This window comes from Trachinotus anak, unplaced genomic scaffold (assembly GCF_046630095.1).
Source record: "Trachinotus anak isolate AG129_WGS33_773 ecotype Australia unplaced genomic scaffold, CSIRO_AGI_Tana_v1 ptg000018l, whole genome shotgun sequence".
Classification (NCBI taxonomy): Eukaryota; Metazoa; Chordata; class Actinopteri; order Carangiformes; family Carangidae; genus Trachinotus; species Trachinotus anak.
Window position 1 is genome coordinate 457,681 of NW_027273869.1, and position 8,003 is coordinate 465,683.

Genomic DNA, 8,003 nt, shown 5'->3' on the forward strand with positions numbered 1-8,003 from the left:
TCCCTGTCCTTGAGAAACTTCATAATCATTGTTCTCTGGGGTGCATCGTCTCTGCCTAACACAGTGGGCTCTTTCCAATACAAGCTTTGAGCTTAATGTTGTGAGGACTAGTGTCTCTGGAATCCAATTCTTGAGAATCAGCAGGCGTCGTCCCCATTTTCAGCAGTTTCACCCAGCACAACATTAGCGTTATCTTCCTCATTGTAGATTGCAGGGTCTTTGTAGCTTCACTACATTTTCCTGGTGAATGTTAGAAATGCTGTTACTGTTTTTTTTTTTGTGGTTACATATTAGGTACATAAGAGGATTTTATTTACTGAACTTCAGTGAAGGTGAGTAAAACATAACTTTCTAGCATGCCACCATCATAAACTCACATCTTAGGTTTCAGTTTCGACTTTATGTGTCCCAGAAGGGCAATAAAGACAATAAAATAACAAACTAATATGAACTATAAAGTAAAACTAAGATATAAGACAGTAACAAAGAATGCGGCTGACCGTCCCAATAAAGAAATTGTTCTAAGAAACATAAGAAACGCATAAGATATGTAAAATCTATAAGATGCATTAAGAATAAAGTTCTGGATTACAAATAAAGAGCTAAAAATTACAATACAGTGCTGAATTAGGGGCCAAGATACAAGCTCAACGTATCACCTGCATTGACTACAGCATGAATATGTAAATACAAGTCTAGCCACCTTGTGTAAACAGAACATAGATAGCTAAAATCGGCAGCATTGTAAATATTATCACCACCAACATCATGTCACTGATACCATCATCAAAGAACAAACCATCTATGCTATCTTACCATCATATACTATCCTCCCACCACCACCGTCTGAAATGGCGGTGGGAATGGATGAGTGCCTATATTCTGATGAAACAAATCATGAATTTACAATAAATTTACAATATTACAAGTTGGATGCACTTCATGTGAAGTGGGTCCAGGTATGATTGAGTGTCCCTGGATGAAATATGTGCAGGTAAATCAGTTACATAACTGCATATTTCTGAGACCTACAGATCCTCTGGCTTTCCTTTTTTTTTTTTTTACATAATTTGCTGATATGCCACATGTTTCTTTTAGCTATAAACACACTGGATGACCAGAACAGCTGAGCTGCCAGAATCCACTTTTGTCTGGATCAGCAGAATCCGGCAAAGGTGTGAGATGGAGGAGAGGATTTCCTGAAGGATTTAGTTTCCTCTGAATCAACTGCACCACAGCCTCCTTCAGGGAGCCTAAGTTCAGAGGAGCTTCTGCTGAAGCCTCATCTGTGTTTTCTCCAAAATTTATTTTCACTTCATTTCAACTTCCAGTTTTCCATAATTTCTTTTAAAAGAAGCAAATATTAAATATTGTGGGAAAGGAAAATGCCTAAATCTTAAAGTGCTATCATATTTAGCATGTGTGATTTCACAATGAATTAATGATGTTAGATAAAAAATTAAAAGTTAAATGTATCCCATTAGATGTTTGTATAATTAACTGTTTTCTTTAGACCAACAAATTCTGTAGCATTTTTAACTGGAAACTTGACAGATTGAAAAATAAAGCCACGTCCAGCAATGAACTGTTTACCTCAGCAAGACATGGTATACACTCAGTTACCTTATTGGAGTGTGAGGAGCAGTGGCTAATTAGCATAATTCATTTGCATGGTTCCAACTCAAATTGAGGCTACCATGACATCATCTTCAATGGCATGGAGGGGATACCTAACACAGAAATGTCTGCACCTACTCCAGTGACCGCAGAGTGGTTTTGCTGGGTGTTATACTAAAAGTACAATATGTTACAGAAATGTTGCAGCCTGTAATAACTGGTGTACAGTCGCTTTTCAGGTTTGCTCTGAACATCCCATCTCACACTATGACAACACAGTAGTGACGATTCTCAAATCTTTATTAATATTCTTATTTTTCTTCTGTATGTTTTTTTTGGCACTCCTCCTACAGTCAAGTATCAAAACTTTCAGCTCATTCAGGACATTCTGGCTATTGCTTTTTTTTATTTCTACTATTAATAACTTTTGAAATATTCAACTTTTTCAGCAATTTTTCAGCAAAAGTTCAGCCCTTGAAAAACTTCAGCAACTTTGAACTACTTCAGAAAAATTTCAGCTATTTAACTATTATTCATTAATATTTTTGATATCTTCAGCCATTTTTCATTTATGCCAGTTTAGGTTTTATGCTTTTTTTCAGCCGATTTCTGAATTTATAATGGGTGTGTATTGTGCGGAAAGTTCAGAGCTAGAGTGGGTGACATCACAGCTAGAGTGGGAGAGGGAGTAAAACTGATCAAAAAAAAAAATCGCAAACAACTCATCTTCACGGCCACACTTTTCACTGTACAAACACAATTTTGTGATCACTGCATAGACAAATTTGTCTTGATTCATGCGTTGTGTCTACCAAAGCCCAGAGACATACAGAATTTGAATTCTGAGCCTCTGAGTGATGAAAGTACCATCCGACTGCCCCATTAACTGCAATACAAATTCAGAAGAGGAAAAAACCAGATGTACCCCATTTTGAAACCTTCTCTCAAGTCCACATTTTTAACTCTAGAAACACCAAAACCACAACAACGTGTTCAGCAAAGTTTCTTCTCAACCATGGGGTAGAAATTATTCTGATAGGAGGTACTGTTGTTGAGAAATTAAGAGGCATCTAAGAGGTTCGCAGAGCCAAATTCTCACACATCTCTATGGAAGCTCAGTTCTAGGTAGACACAGGTGTAGGATATTGATTGTTAACAGGCCAAGACACACAAACACACACACACACACACGCAAAGAAGCACTCAGACACACACATACAGACACAGACACACACACAGATATATATACAGACAGACAGGCAAACAGACACACAGACACATACAGACACACATATAAAGACAGACACAGACATGCACGCAGACAGTTATACTGACAGAGACAGACACACACATAAACACATACAGAGACAGACACACAAATAGTCAGGTATACAGACAGACAGGCAAACAGACATAAACAGACTCTCTGTCACAAACAGACTATCACCACTCCACAAAGCAGCCATGGATTTACACACATCTCAACAACTTTCACTGTACATTGTACATTTTTGTCACATTTTGTGTTGTTTTTACACTTTATACTTCACTTCCACGACTCAGATATTTTTCAACCAATTCTGACATCATACCTCTCTGTCTCACTCTCACACACACTGATTCATATATAAAGACTGTATTTCTCAGTTTCCTGTATTGTCCTTGTGATTACACCTTTGGCAGTAAATAATTTGTCTTACTGTTGATTCAACAACGTTTGAGTTCTCAGACTGTTCTCAGGTCAGACTGTGCTGTATTTAAACTGTTCATACACAGTCTTTCATACTATTCTCAGGTCAGATTGTACTGTATACTCAAAATGTAAAAAATTCACAACTGAAACCTTTTTCTTTCCGCTTCAGCTGTTAAGAAATTCAAACTTTCAGCTCTTTCAGGATTTTGCTTCAACAATTCAATTTTTTCCTTCGACAATTCAACTTTTTTCAACTACTTCATGCTTCAGCTAAGACTTTGTTTTTGATCTTCTGCTACTGGAATTCAAACTTTTAGCTCTTTCAGGATTTTTCTTCAACAATTCAGCTTTTTTCAGCCATTTCATGCATTTCAGCCTTGCAGCTTTAAAGCTTCGGCATTTGCTTTTTTCTACTTCAGCACTGCTTCAACAATTGCTTCAGCTTCCTTAGCATTGCTTCAGCAATTGTGTTCAGCTCTCAGCATTCACACAGCACTTTCCGCAGGAAATGAAATTTCTAGTTACAACAGAAGTTCTAATGTCAGCATTAGGTTGAGTAAATATCTTCAAAATGATGATGAGTCAATGACTGATTAAATTCTAGTGACTTGACAGGTTTTCAAATTTATTTTTGATTTTGTGTGATCCTAATTAGAGCATTTTAAATAGCTCTCTTAAAGAGCCCTCTCCTATGACATTACCAAGAAGTGACCTCCAGGGCTGAAAAATGAAGCCAACACAGGAAGTGCAGAGAACTGCAGCAATGACCACTATTGAGTCTCGCTTCAAATATGAGTCAATCCCCATACACTCAAAACATGTTTGGAGCCTGGGACAAAAAAAAAAAAAAAACGGTTTTGGTCTCTATAGCTAATTTCCTCCTTCATGACAGCTGTGCAGGGTGGTGGAATTTTGATATAACCACACATGTCAATTTTATCAGGGTTAAAGTTATGCATAATTAAAAGCATGGCTGCTTTGAGTGACAGGTGGATGAGTCCATGCTTGCCAGAAACCAGAATTCACAAAAGCTCCAGCTCCACACACACCCTACCTCTTTGCCCATTTTCTGATCAGCTGCTCTGACAACTTTATGTTGATGACACTCAGCTGTAGTTCTCTCTTTTTTTATACTTTATTGTGTCAGTTTATGTCAATGAAACATTATATTTCTTGTTATTTGAACATCTTCACACAACCATTTTATCTATTACTGATCATAATGTGTATTTCAATTCTGGATTTACATACATATCTATACAATCAATTAGATAGTCAACTGTATTTCTCAGTCAAATGAGACAATCTTGGCAAAGTGTCTGAGCTAAAGTGCCTGGACTCTGAGAAGCTGGATGTCTGAAAATGTCCTCAAATTAAATGGAGCTATAAAACAGAGGTATTTGTGATTGGCCCTGAGTGTGCTCCACAGACTCTGCAGCAGCCTGTCAGACCTTTATCCACCTGCTAATAAAAGCAAGTGTGATGATGACTCAGTCTGACAGGGACTGATATGGAAGGATGAATGATTACATTATCACTGCCATGTATACTGGCAATTGTACGCCTTATCACAGAATGTAAATCAGCAGCATACTGACATAAATAATTTGAGTTTTAGACTGGTTAAAGCAGATATGAAATGCACTGGCAGGTTTTCCTCTGTCAAAGGAATGTGATCTGTTCAGTGTAACAGATATGATCTGCCCAGAATGACCACCCAAGACTTCTACTGTACAGCAGCAGTTTTTCAGAATAAATTTCCATACAAAATATAGTGCCACAGCTTGTAGCTTTTAAGATTTATGGCAGGTTATGGAATATTCTTCTCTATATCATTTCACTGAATGGGAGCATGTAGTTAGTGCAGAGATATGAGTTCATATCTATCTGGAGTATGAATATTCTCTCCCATGACACTGTGCCAGATTATAAATTATCACAGCAAAGATGTCTCTGTGGAGGTGGAAGATGTATTATTTTAACACTGGCCTCCTCCACTGTACTGGGGATGTTGTTTGGTGGTCTTGTATTTACAGTGAGAGATTAGTTATTATCATCACTGAGCTGTTGAAGGTGTGAAGTAGGTTTTAAAGAAAAACAGTGGTTATGTAATGATGACATGAATACAAAAACAACTCTAACTTTTGTAGAAGGCTCACTCTATTCTAACATATGTGACATATGACCATGCTCACACAGAGTGATACAAAAGCTGATGTACTTTCTAAGAGTCCTTTGATAACTTTTCAACAACTGCTCAATTATTAAATAATATGTAAATGACAAAATAATATGACAATGCGTCTGTTAGTGTCATGAAATGTGCAGAGGTTGAAGGGAAAGAACTGTGCACAGGGTTTAGGGTTTGTTTTTATATTATTGCTCTTTTACTCTTATTATTGCATAATTTACCAATTATGTTTGACTAATGAATACTTCTTGGATTTAATAATTGAAGTAATCTCATTGGTGTGTGGTGGGTGGTTTTTCCCATAAAAGCAGCCAGGGACAACAGCAAAGAGCCATGCCAACATTAAGCAGGAGCACCACAGTGTCACTAAGGGGGCTGCATTCAGGTGCACCAGGAAAGTAAGTATTAGTTTAAAGAAGTGCAGCCTGTCCTAGCATGTTTTTATGTTACTGGCCTTTAATGTATAAAACCTTCTAGAAGAATTAACCTGTGGATGAGTGGATTGGGGATGCAACAGGCTAGCTATCTCTGAGAAAGACTGGAAGCAGCTGAACTTCCTGCCTTGGACTTCTTCTTCAACCTTGGCTCCTCAGAGATAGATAGATGGAGAAAATAAACTCATTCAGAAAAGGAAAAATGAACATGACTTCAGTCTTGTGTTATACTTTATTGCTTCTTTTGCTCATATAATCAATACATGCAGGCCCTTTAATTGTTCATGTATGTTTGAATTTAGGACCAGGATATAAAATTAACACCAGACAGAGCATAAAAACATTTATTACTGTCTTTATACAGTGTATCCCAGTCACTTCACACTTCAAGGCAAATTGAGTGCACACTGAAGGTCATGGTCTGATGAGGCCAGCAACAAAAACCACAAGTAAGGTGACAAGACACATCCCAGGTGGAACCCAGGATACAGACATAGCTCTTACTGTAGTTATTAAGGACCAAATGACTAACAGTTTTCCATCAGTTATTAAGAAAACTTTATTATTGAATATTTGTTTGACTTTCAGTGACCACTTCAAGACTTTTTCATTCTTATCCACACAGGTTATTAATAGCACTAATGCATCTGTTCCTTCTGCCACATGGAATTACTTTATTATGTCTATGTCAAAGCCAGATGAAGGAAATTTCTGATTATGAAAATGTGAAGTACACAGGAACAACAGAACAAAGTGGTGCTGATGACAGAGTGCTGTATACAGGTGTCTTTCTTCTGCTGCCCCCCTTTGTACTGAGTGCCACTTGAAAATACAGAGATCCATTAAGGGGAAATGTCAGACCACTATTTTCATGCTCTCACTCTAGGGCTGTGCTTTTTATGTCTACAAACAGAGCACTCTTTAACTATTCAACTGCAGGAAGAGGTTGTTATATGGAACACCTCATTTAGTTCATAGATAAAGTGAAACAAGTAGGTAAGAGACAAAAGAGTGAAAAATAGATGGAAGCAGAGGATATAGAGTAATTATCTGAGGGAGTACACTCCTCTGTGTTTTCTCCAGTGTCCTGTATCCTCCTTTGGAACCATCACAAAATGGTTCAAACTGTAACCTACACAGATGCTGAAACTGTAATCATCTTTTTTCCCTTTTTGCTTTGAGAGAAGAGAACAAAAGAAAAAATTCTGAAAAAACACAGACTTTTGTCTGTCAATAGCAAAGGTGAAAGTACTAAGTACCCCACAAAGAACTAAGAAGGTTAGTCTATGAACCAGAAACACTCTCTAAAGGCAGTGTACATATGATGTAGTTTGACTGTGTGTCTAAGATAAAATAGGCCACTGCCTTGTTTTAACAAGTAGGCAAATACATGGGGCTGTGTGATGTACAACATGTGCAGTGGCAGTTCTAGCTTGTCCCACAGCACCTACACAGTGACATGATATCACTGATGTGATATGCAGCAAATGAGAGATAGAAAACCATTTTTTTTGTTTTGTTTTGTTGTGAGCACCCATGCAGAAGATGCCACCTTGGGCAACTGCCATGTTGCCCTTTTCTAAATCCTCCAGAGAACATGTGGCCTAGTTCAGTTCAAATACTGTGTGCAGGCAGATTAATGACAACTCCTGCTTGTTAATCCACATTTGTCTTAGGTGCATTTGAATATGTTGCTTATTGCTAACAAATGTTATTTGTTGTTTATTGTATCAAATTCACCATCTTTATTGTCTACAATATGTGTTTTAATAGAGTTTTATATGTAACAGGAAAAAGTACAGTTGATTATTCAACATGCAGTTAAAACAGTCAACACCAAGTACAACCATATACGTGTGTAAGGACCAGGTGGTGGTCTGTCACATGGCCACTAAAAAGGCCAGGGTGACAATTAAGCAATTGTCAATTAAGACCTGCTTGGTGGCCACTACGGAGTACAGGTACCAGGGTGCCTGTTGGAGCTGCTCTTGTGGCCACAGACCAGGGGCCTTTGTAAACATGATGCCTGAGGAAGTGGAGGAGGCAAAGACCTATGGTGGGCAGCAGT